Here is a 20,046-nt window from a genome sequence, read left to right as displayed (position 1 = left end):
GAAAGCAAGCTGGTCAAAGGCGCTTCCTTTCTGCACAGAGACAAGGGAAGAGGGAAAAAAGCTGCACCAGACAGCCAGTTTCCAGGATCAAAAATCTTCCCCCGCTTCCTCTGAGTCCACCGCATGATGCTGGGGCTCCACGGGTGGAGCCAGGTGCGGTGGGGGCGCGTCTCGGGAACTTCAGCGACCAGTGGGCTCGCTCACAGGTGGATTCCTGGGTTCTGCAAGTAGTATCACAGGGATACAAGCTGGAGTTCGAGGCGACTCCCCCTCGCCGTTACCTCAAATCAGCCTTGCCTGATGCCCTTGAGGGGAGTTAGTACTGGCGGCAATTCACAAGCTGTACTTCCAGCAGGTGATAATCAAGGTACCCCTCCTTCAACAAGGCCAGGGTTACTATTCCACAATGTTTGTGGTACCGAAACCAGACGGTTCGGTGAGACCCGTTCTAAAACTTAAAATCCTTGAACACTTATATACGAAGGTTCAAGTTCAAAATGGAGGGGAAAATTAGCTGAGCGCTCAGTGAGTGGTGGTGTATAGATGATTATCAGCAGCAGCTTGGGAAGGGAATGCCAATCCCCAAAAGCACACTTAAGTAGAAAAAATTACCAAGTTGCGCTAGACAATCAAATAAAAAAGCATTTATTTTAATGCATAAAATGTATTATGATAACAACAATTCTCCCGGGAGTACAATACACACTTTAAAATGACATCTCTATAACTGTAAACCTACTACTAATTAGGAAACAGAAGTACAAATTAGTACTATTGCAGAGCTTATGACCCCAGGGATATCACTTTAAATAGAATATTAGCCGCGAAATTATTGATATCTGTTAAAAGAAAAAATATAAAGTCTGTGTTAACATACCGTGTATAGCCGCGTGTCAGCTATACACAGCCGCATTTCATCCAGTCCGGCGGTCACTTCACGTACGGCTCTCCACTCCCTGTGTAGGGGTCAGCGGCTGACCGCAGCAAACATCGCTCCGGGCTCTCCCCCTTGTCACAGCGGCTAGTGGTTTACCATATTATGCATTTGCTCACAGCATTAACTACGTGAGTTTCTATTTATTGCTATAAGAGTACGGTCTACTACAGGATCATTGGATTAAGCTCACAGTTATCAATGATCAGGACTGTTTGGTATTCATGTGGACCAAGTGAGTTCATGTATGTTAACACAGACTTTATATTTTTTCTTTTAACAGATATTAATCATTTCTGTTGCTAATATTCTATTTAAAGTGATTTCCCTGGGGTCATAAGCTCTGGAATAGTACTAATTTGTACTTGTGTTTCCTAATTAGTAGTAGGTTTACAGTTATAGAGATGTAATTTTAAAGTGTGTATTGTACTCCCGGGAGAATTGTTGTTATCATAATACATTTTATGCATTAAAATAAATGCTTTTTCATTTGATTGTCTAGCGCAACTTGGTAATTTTTTCTACTCAAGTTCAAAATGGAATCGCTCAGGGCGGTTATTGCAAACCTGGACGAAGGGGATTTCATGGTATCACTGGACATCAAGGATGCTTACCTGCATGTCCCCATTTACCCTCCTCACCAGGAGTACCTCAAAATTGTGGTACAGGACTGTCATTACCTATTCCACCGAGGGTATTTACCAAGGTAATGGCCGAAATGATGATACTCCTTCGAAAAAAGGGAGTTATAATTATCCCGTACTTGGACGATCTCCTTATAAAGGCGAGGTCCAGGGAGCAGTTGTTGGTCGGAGTAGCACTATCTCGTGAAGTGCGACAACAGCACGGCTGGATTCGGAATATTCCAAAGTCGCAGCTGGTTCCTACGACGCGTCTACTGTTCCTGGGTATGGTTCTGGACTCAGAACAGAAAAAATTGTTTCTCCCAGAGGAGAAGGCCAAGGAGTTGTCATCTCTAGTCAGAGACCTCCTAAAACAAATACAGGTGTCAGTGCATCAATGCACGCGAGTCCTGGGAAGGATGCTAACTTCTTACGAAGAAATTCCATCGGGCAGGTTCCATGCAAGGATCTTCCCGTGGGATCTGTTGGACAAGTGGTCCGGGTCGCATCTTCAGATGCATCGGCTGATAACTCTGTCTCCAAGGGCCAGGGTGTCGCTGTTGTGGTGGCTGCAGAGTGCTCATCTTCTAGAGGGCCGCAGATTCGGCATACAGGACTGGGTCCTGGTGACCACGGATGCCAGCCTTCGAGGCTGGGGGGCAGTCACACAGGGAAGAAACTTCCAAGGACTATGGTCGAGTCAGGAGACTTCCCTACACATAAATATTCTGGAACTAAGGGCCGTTTACAATGCTCTAAGTCAGGCTAGACCGCTGTTTCAACACCAGTCGGTACTGATCCAGTCAGACAACATCACGGCGGTCGCCCATGTAAACCTACAGAGCGGCACAAGAAGCAGGATGGCGATGGCAGAAGCCACAAGGATTTTCCGATGGGCGGAAAATCATGTGTTAGTACTGTCAGCAGTGTTTATTCCCGGAGTGGACAACTGGGAAGCAGAGTCTCAGCAGGCACGACCTCCACCCGGGAGAGTGGGGACTTCATCCAGAAGTCTTCCAAATGATTGTACACCATTGGCAAAGGCCACAGGTGGACATGATGGTGTCCCGCCTCAACAAAAAGCTAAAACGATATTGCGCCAGGTCAAGGGACCCTCAGGTGATAGCTGTGGACGCTCTGGTAACACCGTGGGTGTACCAGTCGGTCTATGTGTTCCCTCCTCTGCCTCTCATACCCAAGGTATTGAGGATAATAAGAAGGAGAGGAGTAAGAACTATACTCGTGGTTCCGGATTGGCCAAGAAGAGCTTGGTACCCAGAACTTCAAAAAATGCTCTCAGAGGACCCATGGCCTCTGCCGCTCAGACAGGACCTGCTGCAGCAGGGGCCCTGCCTGTTCCAAGACTTACCGCGGCTGTGTTTGACGGCATGGCGGTTGAACACCGGTTCCTAAAGGAAAAAGGCATTCCGGTGGAAGTCATTCCTACGCTGATTAAGGCTAGGAAAGATGTGATCGCGAAATATTTTCACCGCATATGGCGAAAATATGTTGCTTGGTGTGAGGCCAGGAAGGCCCCAAAGGAGGAATTTCAACTGGGTCGATTTCTGCACTTCCTACAGTCAGGAGTGACTATGGGCCTAAAATTGGGTTCCATTTAGGTCCAGATTTCGGCTCTGTACATTTTCTTCCAAAAAGAACTGGCTTCGCTGCCTGAAGTTCAGACTTTTGTTAAGGGAGTGCTGCATATTCAGCCCTGTATTCAGCCCTGTTTGTGCCTCCAGTGGCACCGTGGGATCTCAACGTGGTGTTGGATTTCCTGAAGTCGCATCGGTTGAGCCACTTAAATCCGTAAGTGCTATAATGCCTCACGTGGAAAGTGGTCATGCTGTTGGCCTTGGCGTCGGCCAGGCGTGTATCAGAATTGGCGGCTTTGTCATGCAAAAGTCCTTATCTGATTTTTCATATGGATAGGGCGGAATTGAGGACTCGTTCCCAATTCCTTCCTAAGGTGGTATCAGCTTTTCATGTGAACCAACCTATTGTGGTGCATGCGGCTACTTGGGACTTGGGGGGACTCCAAGTTACTGGACGTAGTCAGGGCCCTGAAAATAGATGCTTCCAGGACGGCTGGAGTCAGGAAAACTGACTCGCTATTTATCCTGTGTGCACCCAACAAGCTGGGTGCTCCTGCTTCTAAGCAGACTATTTGCTCGCTGGATCTGTAGCACGATTCAACTTGCACATTCTGCGGCTGGAATGCCTCACCCTAAATCTGTAAAAGCCCATTCCACGAGGAAAGTGGGCTCTTCTTGGGCGGCTGCCCGAGGGGTCTCGGCTTTACAACTTGGCCGAGCTGTTACTTGGTCGGGTTCAAACACTTTTACAAGTTTGATACCTTGGCTGAGGAGGACCTTGAGTTTGCTCATTCGGTGCTGCAGAGTCATCCGTACTCTCCCGCACGTTTGGGAGCTTTGGTATAATCCCCATAGTCCTTACGGAGTTCCCAGCATCCACTAGGACGTCAGAGAAAATAAGATTTTACTCACCGGTAAATCTATTTCTCGTAGTCCGTAGTGGATGCTGGGCGCCCATCCCAAGTGCGGATTGTCTGCAATACTTGCAGTGGCGTAACTACTGCCCCCGCAGCCCTCGCGGTGGCTTGGGGGCGAGGGGCTGCGGGGGCGCCACTGATTTAGTGCAGACTGACATGCGGACGAGCGTCCGCATGTCAATCTGCGGTCTCGTTTCCTCCCCTGCTGTTAGGAGGGACACGGAGGGCACAGTGCGCGCCTCTCCTGTGTGTCTCCGGCGGCCGCGGGTCTCATAAAGGAAGTGCCGTTCGTGAGCACTTCTTTATTACAGTGACCCGAGGCCGCCGGAGACCCAGGAGGGACACAGGAGAGGCGCGCACTGTGCCCTCCGTGTCCCTCCTAACAGCGGGGGAGCGGCGGCGGAGGAAGGGGGACGACGACGCACTGATGGGGCATATCTGGCACTGGGGGGATATATGGCACTGGGGACATCTATGGCACTGGGGGGAATATCTGGCACTGGGGGCATATTTGGCAGGGAGGGGGGGGAGAGAATATCTGGCACTGGGGACATTTATGGCACTGGGGGGAATATCTGGCACTGGGGGCATATTTGGCAGGGAGGGTGGGGGATATCTGGCACTGGGGACATTTATGGCACTGGGGGGAATATCTGGCACTGGGGACATTTATGGCACTGGGGGGAATATCTGGCACTGGGGGCATATTTGGCAGGGGGGGGGAGAATATCTGGCACTGGGGACATTTATGGCACTGGGGGGAATATCTGGCACTGGGGACATATGTGGCACGGGGGGGGGAATATCTGGCACTGGGGCATATGTGGCACTGGGGGGGAATATCTGGCACTGGGGGCATATATGGCACTGGGGGGGAAAATATCTGGCACTGGGGGCATATGTGGCACTGGGGGGGAATATCTGGCACTGGGGCATATGTGGCACTAGGGGCATATATAGCACTGGGGGGGGGGGATATCTGGCACTGGGGGCATATGTGGCACTGTGGGGGAATATCTGGCACTGGGGGCATATGTGGCACTGGGGAGGTATATGTGTACCTGGCACATGGGGGGGGGCTATATTTGGCACTGGGGGCATGTGAGTACCTGGCACCGTGGGGGAATATCTGGCACTGGGGACATATGTGGCACTGGGAGCACAGCCCTAGCAACAAGGACTACCTCCTGGCAACGAGCATGACACCCAGTGCATGAAACCCCTGGCAACGAGCATGACACCCAGTGCATGAAACCCCTGGCAACGAGCATGACACCCTGAGCATGAAAACCCCTGGCACCGTGCATGGAACCAAGAGCATGAAACCCCTGGCAACGAGCATGACACCCAGTGCATGAAACCCCTGACAACGAGCAGGTAATTGAAAAGTAATTAGAAGCCTTACTGTAGGACTTAATGTGTAATGGGCATTATGGTGTGTGGCATAATGTATCACGGACATTGCGGTGTGTGTCATAATGTGTCACAGGCATTACGGTGTATGGTATACTATATCGCGGGCATTGTGATATGTGGTATAATGTCTCAGGGTCATTGCAGTGTGTGGCATAATGTATCACGGACATTGCGATGTGTGTCATAATGTGTCAGGCATTACGGTGTGTGGTATACTATATCACGGGCATTGTGGTATGTGGTATAATGTCTCAGGGTCATTGCAGTGTGGCATAATATATAACGGGCATTGCGGTGTGTGGCATAGGGTATAACGGGCATTGCGATATGTGTCACAGGCATTACGGTGTATGGTATACTATATCACGGGCATTGTGGTATAATGTCTCAAGGTCATTGCAGTGTGTGGCATAATGTGTCACAGGCATTGTATGTGCTATAATGTATCGGGCATTGCAGTGTGTGGTATAATATATCACGGACATTGCAGTGTGTGTCATAATGTGTCACAGACATTGTATGTGCTATAATGTATCAGGGGCAGTGCAGTGTGTAGCATAATGTATAACGGGCATTGCGATTCCTGTCATGTGTCACAGGCATTACGGTGTGTGGCATAATGTGTCGGGGGCATTATGGTGTGTGCATACTGTGTGATGGTGTAAAGGCTTTCTTAGTATAGCAAATATATATATATTGATTCAAGCTTTTTCGCATTAACTAAGATATTTACTCCTGCTCACAAAAATAGGTTCGTGTTTCCTTAAAAGCTTCACAGATATGTTATAAGCAACATTGTATTCAAAGCATGAATTCTTCATTGTTATAACGCCAGATGTATCCAAGGCCAGTCAAGCATATCGCCAAAAGTTCTGAACATCGAGGAGGATTTTGACCTGTCCTGACCTCCAGAAAGGATGTTCCGGGAAAGCTGATAATCGCAAAGCAATAAATATATTTTAATTGCAAATTATAATCTTGTTTGACAAATGACGTGTTTCAGTTTTCCAGACATACATGGTGTATTCTGATTGGCTAATTGTATTGGCACACATGAATCCTTTGTTCTTTCACTATAAAATAAAGCTTATATGGCCCCTAAGACAGATCAACTATGAACTGCTTAGGTTACACAATGATCCTATGTCACCTTTTCATTCACTGATCTCCAACCGGTTGCTAAGGGGAACAGCATTCTGACTGATGACTGCAGAGAGTTTATAATCAGACCTGAATAGGTTAACATACCCTAACATTTTGGGGGCTCGTCCGGGATCTTCCAGCATCTCCTCCACTGGCAATAAATCCTCTGATCTTTCAGGAACCACTGATAACAAAAAAACCGGTAAGTGAGATTTATTGTGTAGATTTCTACCTGCTCACTTGAATCAGCGCTTCTTGTGTAAATCTAGGGGAGAGTCCAGTCGGGAAGGTCAGAGAATATCTTAAAGAGCCCAGCGTCTGTCAGAAGAAATTTTTTTTAAGGTACCATACATGTATGTTATATTGTTGAATTGTGGGTAAATAATTTCAGAAAATTTGTCACAAGTGCACAGGGGGAATTAATCAAGTATGCAGAAAACTTTTAAATTGTGCAAGTACTAATACATGTTTATTAAAAAAAATAGAGCCGTTTTTATAAAGGTAGCGCATGGCCAAGATATGTTCTAATGCTGATAACCAGTTTGAATTGTTAAATAACCAAAGAGGTGTATGCAAATCTTGTACCTGTGTTGTTGTGTTAAGAAAATACAAAGGGTCCGTAGCACCAAGATTGCTGGCAATTACAAGCACTGCAGTCTCATTTGGTTATGTGGAAAATGATGATGAATTTTATTGTACAATAGGTTGTCATTTGAAAAGAGAATTGTTAGAACATTACATTGAAAATGATTGGTCTAACATCATAACCTATTGGCCCAGGAACCACATAATCCCAGGTTTAAGACCCATTTGCCCATACAGCCTCAAACAGCTGCCGCACACACAGATAACAGACGTAGCAGTGAGAGGGCATCCAGAAGACAGAAAAACCAGATATAAAAGATGGTCAAGAATCTGTCAGATATAATACTTATTGTTACCCTTTGCTTTGCTTTGGGATCCTTGCACTGTTGCATGTACTCTGTTGATATGCTTTTGGAAAGGTGGGGGGAGTTGGCTGTCTGCGAAACACTGAAACCAGAGCCAGCAACTAGATTCTCCTACACACACTGATAGGTATTTCTCACATCCAAGCAGTCCCCGGTGTTAGCTGTTACTTTCTGAAAAGAAACAAGCATTAAACTAAATGGTAAACCCGATAGCAAGGAGACTCAGGTATGATTGCCCAAGGTGCACAGGGCACATCATTTTCCAAACACAAGGGGAACATATTCCAAGAATAGTGGGAAGTTTACCGAGAACAACAGGGATACTGATACAAGCAGGAGTCTATATAGGCAGGGGGATAGACCCTTGGAGCAACTTAACAATAATAGTAGGGACGCATCTCAGTGATCCAGAAGAAATAATCTATTATGCAGGTCTCACTTGGGGAGCAGTACTAATAGATTTTCCACAAAAGCAGGGAGGAAGGGGCAACACTACAACCCCAGTCATTTGTCCACAGACGGATTTAAGAAGCTCTTTAGGTACAAGGATAGAAGAGATTCTTCAGAGTCAGCGTCCCACAAGGAGATTTTAAGTCCCTCATAAGGAGTTACTAAAATACCACATCAGGAGGGGTTCAAACCCGTGGATAGAGTTAGTAACAAGGAGGGAAGAAAAGCTTTGAAAGGAGATTTTAAGTCCCTCATAAGGAGTTACTAAAATACCACATCAGGAGGGGTTCCGCGCACGTTCACCCAGGCATGGGAGCGCGGTCTGTAAAGATGTCAGGGCCCGACAAACCCGTGGATATTGTTAATAACAGGGAGGGTAATAAAGCTCTGAAAGGAATAAGTAAAATTTTCAAAAGAGCAGGCTTCCCGTCAGAGGGGACACTTGACCTAGAGAAATGGGAAAAATTTGCCTCCTGTAACAAGAGTTGGATAATTAAACATAATTGTAGAGATCAAATATCCATCTGGATCACTGTAGCAAAGGAATTAGAGGCAGAAAGAAGAAGGAGAGATGAGGAACATGATTTTCCCTATATACCAGAGTACTCAATAGCACCACAACCAGCGTTAAACTCACTGCCTGTAACATCAGCAACAGCACCTCCACTCTATCCCCCACCCCTATACTCAGACATGCATGCACACCCAGGTACCCCTAGTATGAACAGAATGCAATTACCTACAAGCTCACTGACAGTGAAGTTAAAAAGAGACGAGCAAGGAAAAGAGTGGCGAATAGTCAGCCCTATCTTGAAAGGATCTGTTGTTGAAAACCCAAATGATTTCCCTGAGCCATGTGTACAAGGCGTGACCCAGCGTCCCGATACTTCATCACAAGAAACCCCAACAAGGTTAAAGCAAAGAAATTTTCTACCGAAAGCTCCCCTTATGTTTAAACGAGTGATAGACACCTGCAATCAAGTTATGAGTCCAGAAAATAATAGTCCACAATCAGGGACTATAGGCAGCAGGGTGCAATTCAGGCAGAAAGGAGAAACAAGGGATCAAGACACAGCCCCTACAGCTTTTCATGCCCAGATACAAACTGTGCAAAATGAAATGACACATTTTTCAGAAAGATTGTGTCCGGTATGTCAGTTTTGTGTTCCGGAAGGATATGAACACTGCCCAAATTGTGGAAACTGGGTTTCACCCCATGAGCCACCGTGTCAAAATATTTATGCCACCAGAAACGCTGAAAGACGGACATCATTGCCTATTTCTCTGTATCCAGTACAAGTGCAGAGAATACGCAACCCAGATGATACAACCAGGGCGGATCGACCATATATCATACAGAGCCAACACCACAAACCATGGTATGGCAACGAGCTCGCAAGTATAGTTGCCAAGTCCCCAGATCCTAGAAAAAACCCAGCAGCATTTTATGCCTATATGGAAAGAATTCAAACCATATGGACACCGGCATGGGTCGATTACCACCAGCTGTGTGAGGCTATACTAGGACCAGGAACGGCTCAAACAGTAAGCACCATGGCAGCAGCAATTGCAGCAAACGATTGCCCAGCCATAGAGGCCGCCCCGGCAGAGGAAAATAGAACAACGTTCGAAAGTGGAAAGATGTACATGACAAGGCTTAAAAGATGGTGTCATGCACAAAAGCTCAGAGCACCAGCAGCCCCAGACTTCAAACAGGAGAAGACTGAGTCTATCAGAACTTACTATGATAAAGTCACTATACGACACACTGATGAAGGTTTTACAGCAGATAACCCTCAACATAAAAGACTGTTGAAATCTAAATTCCTAAATGGGTTGTCAGAAGCCTACAGAACTCAGTTGTTCCAGGTCAGACCAGAAACCTCCTATATGGAACTTGACGCAATAGTTCAGGTGCTGGAAGGAATGGAGGAACGGGAGAATGAAAAAATAAGAAAAGCCAAAGAAAAGAATGCAATACCGAAGGTAACAGTACACGTTGAACAGGAGCAGAGCAAGTGGAAAATCAGAAGCCCAACACAAGGGGCCACTGGAAGAAATTCAAAAGAAGGAACCAAGCAAGATAACAGAAAGTGTTATTTCTGCAAGCAAGAAGGACATTTTAAAAAGAATTGCAAGAAATACAAAGAATGGTGTGAAAACCAGCAAGAAAAACCTACAGCATGAAGAAGTGGCTTCCCGAGGTACCTCCCTGCCAAAACACTGTCTGAACAAGAAAATGATCAAGTGACCCTTGTACTGCCAACAGGTCACCAATATCAATGCATTATAGACTCTGGAGCAAGCCGAACTATTTTACAGCAACAGGAGGTACCAAGTGAATTAATGACCACTGAAACACTTCTAGCAACAGGTTTAGAAGGAACTACAGTGAAGTTAAAGGAAAGTAAACCGATGGTATTAACCATTGAAGATGTTGAAACTCCCATTCCGGTCCAATTCCTCACCTCTAGTACCTGCCCAGTAAACTTATTAGGGGCAGATGTTCTGAAGTTGATTCAAGCCTGCATACAGTACACACCAAAAGGAATTAAATTTTGCAGTAAATTACCAGAGAAGGTTCATCAACAAATGGAAGCAGCCATACAGATATATCATATAAGGCAGGATTCCAGCCCAGCACCAAAACAAGATCTGGCTGATATACCTGACTGGTTGAAGACAGTACCAGAAAAACTCTGGTCCAAAGGAAAGACTGATGTTGGACACATGCGGGTTCAGCCAGTACAGCTACAGCTGAAACCAGGAACGCAACCAGTGTCAATCAGACAATATCCTCTTACGGAAGCACAATCAAAGGCCATAACCCAGCAAGTGGAACAATACAAGAAGGTGGGGGTCATTAAAGAATGCAGATCCCCTTTTAATTTTCCTTTGTTTCCCGTGAAGAAACGAACAAGTACAAATGAAGTTCAATTCAGGCTTGTTCATGATCTAAGAGAAATCAATAAAAGACTGATTGTCAATACTCCAATAGTACCCAATCCTCACACTTTGCTTAATCAGATTCCAACCGAAGCTGCATGGTTTTCGACAATCGATCTCGCAAACGCCTTTTTTTCTGTGCCCATTACAGAAGAAAGCCAGAAGTTCCTAACATTCACTCACGAAGGTAAACAATACTGTTGGACACGATTGCCCCAGGGGGGGGCAACCAGTCCATCGGATTTCTCAGAGGCAATGGCATTAATCCTGCAGAAATGGAGACCGCACTTTACAGACACCCAGTTAGTGCAATATGTCGATGATCTGCTTATTGCTGCACAGACAGAAGAGAAGTGCAAAAAGGAAACAGTATCACTACTCATCTTTTTGGCAGAAGAAGATTGCAGAGTATCAAAAGACAAGCTTCAGCTAGTACAGAAAAAAGTTGTCTTCTTAGGACACTGCATATCTCAAGGAACAAGGCACCTTACTGATGAAAGAACAAAGGCAATAACTCAAGCAAAACCCCCAAGAACATTAAAAGAAATCAGAGCTTTCCTGGGCCTTATTGGATACTGCAGAGAATGGATACCCTCAGCCTCATTACTTATGCAACCTCTATATGAATTAACAAAGAAGGAGGCATCATCAGAAAACGGACACCATTGAAGAAGCAGTAAGAAAACGAAAGCAAGCTATAGTAACAGCCCCAGCATTGGGATTGCCTGATTACAAAAAGCCTTTTAACCTATTCTGCCATGAAAACAAAGGACATTCTTTAGGGGTGCTCACTCAGAAACATGGAACAAAACAAAGACCAGTGGCATACTATTCAGCCCAGCTGGATCCAATAATCAGAGGAGCACCATCCTGTGTCTGAGCAGTTGCAGCAGCAGCAATACTGAAGGAAAAGGTGTCAGACATTGTGCTTGATCATCCACTGTGTATACAAGTACCTCACGCTGTAACAGAAATATTAAGTCAAGCAAAAACTAAACATCTTTCTGCAGCCAGACTTACCAAATATGAAGTAGCACTATTAAGCGCCTCCCATGTCACCATCACAAGATGCACTGTACTAAACCCAGCTACACTCCTTCCCATCAACGATTCAAAAGAGGGGAGAAGAGGAGAAGATGGTAATGATAAGGAGGAAATTGCTGCTACAGACGCAGAAAATACAACACAATCATCTCCACATGATTGCCTAGCCCTCATGGAATTAGAGACTTTACCTCTCCCTAATGTCCAAGATACACCATTGGACAATCCAGACATGAACCTGTTCGTCGATGGATCAAGATATTATGATAATGGATCCCCAAAGACAGGATATGCAGTAACAACTGAAACTGAAGTCATAGACTCTGGAGCATTGCTACCAAGCATGTCAGCACAAGAAGCAGAACTCATAGCAATGACCAAAGCCTGCATACATGCTGAGAATATGACAGCCAACATCTACACGGATTCACGCTATGCTTGGGGGGTGTCCCAAGATTACACTTATATGGAAAAGTAGGGACTTCAAAAGTGCAAACGGAAAACCCATCAAACATGCCAGTTTGATTATGGAACTCTTCAGAGCATTGGAACTACCTAAAAGAATTGGAATAATCAAGGTACAAGCACACACTAAGAGCCAAACCATGGAAGCTAAAGGAAATGCATTTGCAGATGCAGAAGCCAAGAGAATTGCCTTACAATCAAAAGAACTTGAGCAAGTCTTAGTAGCTCAAGATGTGAAGCAAATGCCTAGTGAACAGGAGCTGATCAAAATTCAACAACAAGCATCACAAGGAGAAAAAGAAAAATGGACACGACTGGGGGCAGAAGAAGATGAACATGGACTTTGGAAGTCAAGAGAATTGAAGTACTGTCTACCAGCAGCTCTATTTCCACCTATGTTACAAGTAGCTCATGGACAAGTACACCATTCAAAGGAAGCCATGGTGAATAGAGTACAAGAGCATTGGATAGCTCCAGGCTTCAATAAAGCTGCAACAAACTTTGTAGCAGGATGCTGGATCTGTGGAATCAGCAATCCAGGACAAAGAACCAAGACACCTCTAGGAACTATACCCAAAGCCTCTTACCCATTTGAAAGACTACAAATTGACTATATACAGTGGCCACGAAGCAGTCCATATGAATATGTACTAGTAGCAACGGACATGTTTAGTCACTGGGCCGAAGCCTGGCCAGTAAGCAAAGCCACAGCAAAAACCACTGCAAAGAAACTGATAGCAGAAGTAGTATGTAAATTTGGGATACCTGAGGTTATAGAATCAGATAGAGGTACACATTTCACGGGAGAAGTCATGCAGCATATAATGAAAGATTTGGGGGTACAGCAGGCCTTCCATGTGTCTTACCGCCCCCAGGCGAGTGGGAGGGGGGACATCTGAACTTTGACCTTAAGCTAAAACTACAGAAAATGACAGAAACCAAAAGAACTTGGCCAGAATGCCTACCTATAGTCTTGTTTAATATTAGGACCACACCCATGAAACCTAGTAAACTGACTCCATATGAAATATTGTTTGGGTCAGCTCTAAGAACAGGTTGTTATTATCCACAACAATTACAACATAATCATGATGATTTTTACAGGTTATGTACAGGAGGTCTGTAAAACATTGACTAACCTCCATTGCCGAGTGTTTTCTTCCATTCCAGACCCAGAAGGATCAGCTACGCATAAGCTAAATCCAGGAGATTGGGTCTATTTAAAGAGACATGTGAGAAAGACCTTTGAACCAAGATATGATGGTCCATATCAAGTGTTGCTAACCACGCCTACTTCGATCAAGGTGAAAGGTCGTGACATTTGGATACACGCCTCGCACTCAAAGAAGCTGACAGTGACTCTCCAACCAGAAGAATGAAGTCGCTTATCCTTTGGTTGTTGTTAGGGGTAATCCCCATGGTTTGGGCTATAAGTCCAGGGGACTGGTTTACTGAAAGGGAGTGCCATAATGATGGAACTGTCAATAAGGGAGAACCAGATTCCTGCTGGTGGAACTTTGATGACCAGCGGTGGAATTACTATAATCTAACTGTACAACCCTCTGTCTGTTTTTACTTTTATAAAAAAGGTGGAGTTCTCAACTACAAGACACCAAAAAACATGTCAGAAAAAGCTGTAAGGAGGTGGAGAGCATGTAAAGCTCTTAAGATTATTATAAATGAGGGAAAAATGTATAAAAAAAGAATTGGTGCAGAAATACATCTTTTTCTATTGCCCAGTAACCGCACCACATTTACACTGTCCCGTGGTACCAGAATGAAAATGAAATGCTGTGAAGAGCCATTCACTAACCCAATAAGAAATAAGGGGGTAGTTCAAGCTATATCGAGATGTATAAATGGCTCTAAGGAACTACCTTTTAATGCTGAATTGTCCGCGCAGGACTACTCAAGCACAGTGATTGTGTGTACTAACACATCCAGTTTTCCTGGTAATACTACAGGACATAGATCAAAATTTTATATTTTGCAGAATAAGCCAGAAATAAGAAATGAAACTTTGATTAAAATACCAGCAACCTGTCAGAAAGTGGGTATAAAGCAATTTAGGATACTACATCAATTTAATATTTCATTCCCCAAAGGCCCTAAGTGTAACCGGATAAAAAGAGAATGGTATGATATCCTGTTGGGAGGGGCAGGAACAACCATGGGAGCACTAAATTCTATAGACATAGAAGCACTGACTAACAAAATGAGTGACGCAGGCAGTGATATGGAAGGAGTGGTTCACATGCAGGCAAAATGGATGCCCACTGTCTTTAATCCGATTTTAAAGGTCATCAATTGGGATCATTCTGTTCTAACCTTGGTCAACAGTTCTTTTATGAACACGTTAAAACTGACCAAAAACGTTTCTAGTATGTTCAAGTGGACAGAGTGCTCCATAAGAACTGTGTATCAGGAGCAACAGAAAAATCTAGCCCAGACCCAGTTAATGACTGGGAACATACAGGTTTATAGAAAAATGTTTAATATAGCATCTGAATTATGGGTTAGGCTATATGGACATGAGGTTTATTGCACAGACAGGTGGTGTTGGGGCCAAATAGAAACCTACAACATAACAAAGCCTAAGATCATGTGTAAATACTTCATTTTAGCAGTACTCTTCACCACAAAAGCAGGTAACTCAGATTTATGGACACCTCAGTTCAGAGGGCAGTATATTGATCCAGACAACAAAACTCATGACCTATCCCTATGCACTAGCACTGATAATGGCCTGGCATGTCCTCATACTACATAAATACCAGAATCATGTCAGCTTAAGAACCCTACTAGTGTTTGTAATTGGGAGTTGCATGATCCAAAAGATGACATCTTCATAGAAGTGGCACCACAAATAGTTTGTATGATTACATATGACAAACAGATCAGTCAGCTATATCAGCTACCAAACCCTTTTTCAGGATGCCTGTTCAATGTAACTCATTTAATATGGAAAAATCAGACCATTGTTTTCTATAAGGACCAAACTGACTACCTAGATCAGGCTTTTAAGCCATTAACTCTGTCCCCCCCATAACATAACTGTAAGCATACAGGATATCATTAACATAATCAACAATACAGAAAAATTGGAAGAGCACCTAAGGAAAGTTAATTACTCTACAAGGCATGCACAGATGCAAACAATAGTAGAGGCTGGGGAATTAAAACACATGGCCACACAGCTAAAAAAACAATCTACAGCATCACTGGTGGGATATTTTCACAGGAAAATCCCCATCGGTTACAGGATTAATGAAAACTGTCCTACACCCACTACTAGCAATGGTCATAATATTAATAGGGCTGGTTGCTTGGAATTGTTATCTTTCCTGCAAATTCCGGAAACGTGAAAAAAATGGACGCGATCAGGAATGCCCAAGAGATTCTTCTGTAACATAGGGAGAAAAAGTAGAATCAAAAAGAGGGGAAATGATGGTGTAAAGGCTTTCTTAGTATAGCAAATATATATATATTGATTCAAGCTTTTTCGCATTAACTAAGATATTTACTCCTGCTCACAAAAATAGGTTCGTGTTTCCTTAAAAGCTTCACAGATATGTTATAAGCAACATTGTATTCAAAGCATGAATTCTTCATTGTTATAACGCCAGATGTATCCAAGGCCAGTCAAGCATATCGCCAAAAGTTCTGAACATCGAGGAGGATTTTGACCTGTCCTGACCTCCAGAAAGGATGTTCCGGGAAAGCTGATAATCGCAAAGCAATAAATATATTTTAATTGCAAATTATAATCTTGTTTGACAAATGACGTGTTTCAGTTTTCCAGACGTACATGGTGTATTCTGATTGGCTAATTGTATTGGCACACATGAATCCTTTGTTCTTTCACTATAAAATAAAGCTTATATGGCCCCTAAGACAGATCAACTATGAACTGCTTAGGTTACACAATGATCCTATGTCACCTTTTCATTCACTGATCTCCAACCGGTTGCTAAGGGGAACAGCATTCTGACTGATGACTGCAGAGAGTTTATAATCAGACCTGAATAGGTTAACATACCCTAACATGTGTCATGTGCATTATTGTGTGTGGCATAATGTCTAAGGGCCATTTCAGTATGTGGCATAATGTATACTGGGCATTACTATAAGGAGGAAAAATTACAAATAATGTAAGGGGCATGAATCAGGATTATTTTTCTTTCCTGTGGTGGCCAACGTCTGGACGTGCAGGTTGCAAAACTGGGGTATAAGGTAGTCTTTTCCTGCAATGCCACGCCCATTCCAACGAAACCACGCCCATTCCACCGAAGCCACACCCCTTTTTTTTGCTGCGCACGCCTTCGGCGCGCGCATATTTACCCCTTTATTGCTCCCAATTATGGGGGATGGGGGGGGGGGGGGCGCTGAAGAATTTTTTGGCTTGGGGGAGATAAATTTCTAGTTACGCCACTGAATACTTGTATATAGTTATTGCGTAACTAAAGGGTTATTGTTGATCCATCTGTTGAGAGGCTAAGTTATAGTTCATACTGTTAACTGGGTATAGTATCACGAGTTATACGGTGTGATTGGTGTGGCTGGTATGAGTCTTACCCGGGATTCAAAATCCTTCCGTATTGTGTCAGCTTTTCCGGGCACAGTATCCTAACTGAGTTTTTCCTGCATCTGAGGAATTAAATGAGGTGTGTGAGGAAGCGTGGACTTCCCCCGTTAAGAAATTGATAATTTCTAAACGGTTATTGGCAGCGTACCCTTTCCCGGCATAGGATAGGTCACGTTGGGAAACACCTCCTAGGGTAGATAAAGCGCTTACAAGTTTATCAAAAAAGGTGGCACTACCGTCTCCGGATACGGCCGCCCTAAAGGACCCTGCTGATAAAAATCAGGAAGCTATATACACGCACACGGGCATTATATTGCGACCAGCTATTGCATCGGCATGGATGTGCAGTGCTGCAGCTGCGTGGTCAGATTCTCTGTCAGATAATATTGATACTCTGGATAGGGACAATATTTTGCTGACAATAGAGCATATAAAAGACGCTGTCTTACACATGCGTGATGCACAGAGGGATATTTGCCGGCTGGCATAAAAAATAAGCGCAATGTCCATTGCCGCCAGGAGGGGGTTATGGACTCGGCAGTGATCAGGCGATGCCGATTCAAAAAGGCACATGGAAGTTTTGCCTTATAAGGGGGTGGAACTGTTTGGGGATGGTCTTTCAGACCTTGTTTCCACAGCTACGGCTGGGAAATCGACATTTTTGCCACAGGCTACCCCACAGCAAAAGAAAGCACGGTATTATCAGGTACAGTCCTTTCGACCCCATAAAAACAAGAGGGCTAGAGGCGCTTCCTTTCTGCCGAGAGGCAAAGGTAGAGGGAAAAAGCTGCAGCATACAGCTAGTTCCCAAGAGCCGAAGTCCTCCCCCGCGTCCGGTAAGTCCACAGTATGACGCTGGGGCTTCACAGGTGGACCCGGGTACGGTGGGGGCCCGTCTCAGAAATTTCAGCGCACAGTGGGCTCTCTCACAGGTGGATCCCTGGATCCTTCAAGTAGTATCTCAGGGATACAGGCTGGAATTCGAGACGTCTCCCCCCCACCGTTTCCTAAAATCTGCCTTACCAGCAACTCCCTCTGCCAGGGAGGCAGTGTTGGTGGCTATCCAAAAGCTGTATGCACAGCAAGTGATTATCAAGGTACCCCTCCTTCAACAAGGAAAGGGTTACTATTCCACAATGTTTGTGGTGCCGAAACCGGACGGTTCGGTGAGACCCATCTTAAATTTAAAATCCTTGAACACATATATCAAAAGATTCAAGTTCAAGATGGAATCGCTCAGGGCGGTTATTGCGAGCCTGGACGAGGGGGATTACATGGTCTCCCTGGACATCAAGGATGCTTACCTGCATGTCCCCATTTACCCTCCTCACCAGGAGTACCTCAGGTTTGTGGTACAGGACTGTCACTATCAGTTCCAGACGCTGCCGTTTGGGTTATCCACGGCACCAAGGGTCTTTACCAAGGTAATGGCCGAAATGATGATACTCCTTCGGAAGAAGGGGGTTTTAATTATCCCGTACTTGGATGATCTCCTGATAAAGGCGAGATCCAAGGAGCAGTTGTTGGTGGGGGTAGCACTTTCTCGGGAAGTGCTGCAACAGCACGGCTGGATTCTCAATATCCCAAAGTCACAGCTGGTCCCGACGACACGTCTTCTGTTCCTGGGAATGATTCTGGACACAGACCAGAAAAAAGTGTTTCTTCCAGTGGAAAAAGCCGAGGAGTTGTCATCTCTAGTCAGAAACCTCCTAAAACCAGGACAGGTGTCAGTACATCAATGCACGCGAGTCCTGGGAAAAATGGTAGCTTCGTACGAAGCAATCCCATTCGGAAGGTTCCACGCAAGGATTTTCCAGTGGGACCTGTTGGACAAGTGGTCCGGGTCGCATCTCCAGATGCAGCAGCGGATAACCCTGTTGGCAAAGACCAGGGTGTCTCTACTGTGGTGGCTGCAGAGGGCTCATCTTCTAGAGGGCCGCAGATTCGGAATACAGGACTGGGTCCTGGTGACCACGGATGCCAGCCTTCGGGGCTGGGGAGCAGTCACACAGGGAAGAAATTTCCAAGGGCTGTGGTCTCCTCAGGAGATTTCACTACACATAAATATCCTAGAGCTAAGAGCCATTTACAATGCCCTAAGCCAAGCAAGACCCCTGCTTCAAAACAAACCGATACTGATCCAATCAGACAACATCACGGCGGTCGCCCATGTAAACAGACAGGGCGGCACAAGAAGCAGGAGGGCAATGGCAGAAGCCACAAGGATTCTCCGATGGGCGGAAAATCACCTGCTAGCACTGTCAGCAGTGTTCATTCCGGGTGTGGACAACTGGGAAGCAGACTTCCTCAGCAGACATGACCTTCACCCGGGAGAGTGGGGACTTCATCCAGAAGTCTTCCAATTGATTGTAAACCGGTGGGAAAGACCACAGGTGGATATGATGGCGTCCCGCCTCAACAAAAAGCTAAAAAGATATTGCGCCAGGTCAAGGGACCCTCAGGCGATAGCTGTGGACGCTCTAGTGACACCGTGGGTGTACCAGACAAGACCTGCTGCAGCAGGGGCCCTGCCTGTTCCAAGACTTACCGCGGCTGTGTTTGACGGCATGGCGGTTGAACACCGGTTCCTAAAGGAAAAAGGCATTCCGGTGGAAGTCATTCCTACGCTGATTAAGGCTAGGAAAGATGTGATCGCAAAATATTTTCACTGCATATGGCGAAAATATGTTGCTTGGTGTGAGGCCAGGAAGGCCCCAAAGGAGGTATTCCGGAGGAAGTCATCCCTACCCTGATCAAGGCCAGGAAGGATGTCACTGCAATCCACTATCACCGCATTTGGCGAAAATATGTGGCTTGGTGTGAGGCCAGGAAGGCCCCAACGGAGGAATTTCAACTGGGTCGATTCCTGCATTTCCTGCAAGCAGGAGTGACGATAGGCCTCAAATTGGGGTCCATTAAGGTCCAGATTTCGGCGCTGTCGATTTTCTTCCAGAAAGAACTAGCTTCACTGCCTGAAG

The sequence above is a fragment of the Pseudophryne corroboree genome, chromosome 2 (genome assembly GCF_028390025.1).
Source record: "Pseudophryne corroboree isolate aPseCor3 chromosome 2, aPseCor3.hap2, whole genome shotgun sequence".
NCBI classification, from domain to species: Eukaryota; Metazoa; Chordata; class Amphibia; order Anura; family Myobatrachidae; genus Pseudophryne; species Pseudophryne corroboree.
The sequence above is the reverse complement of the archived record's forward strand: the minus strand, read 5'-3'. Positions refer to the sequence as shown.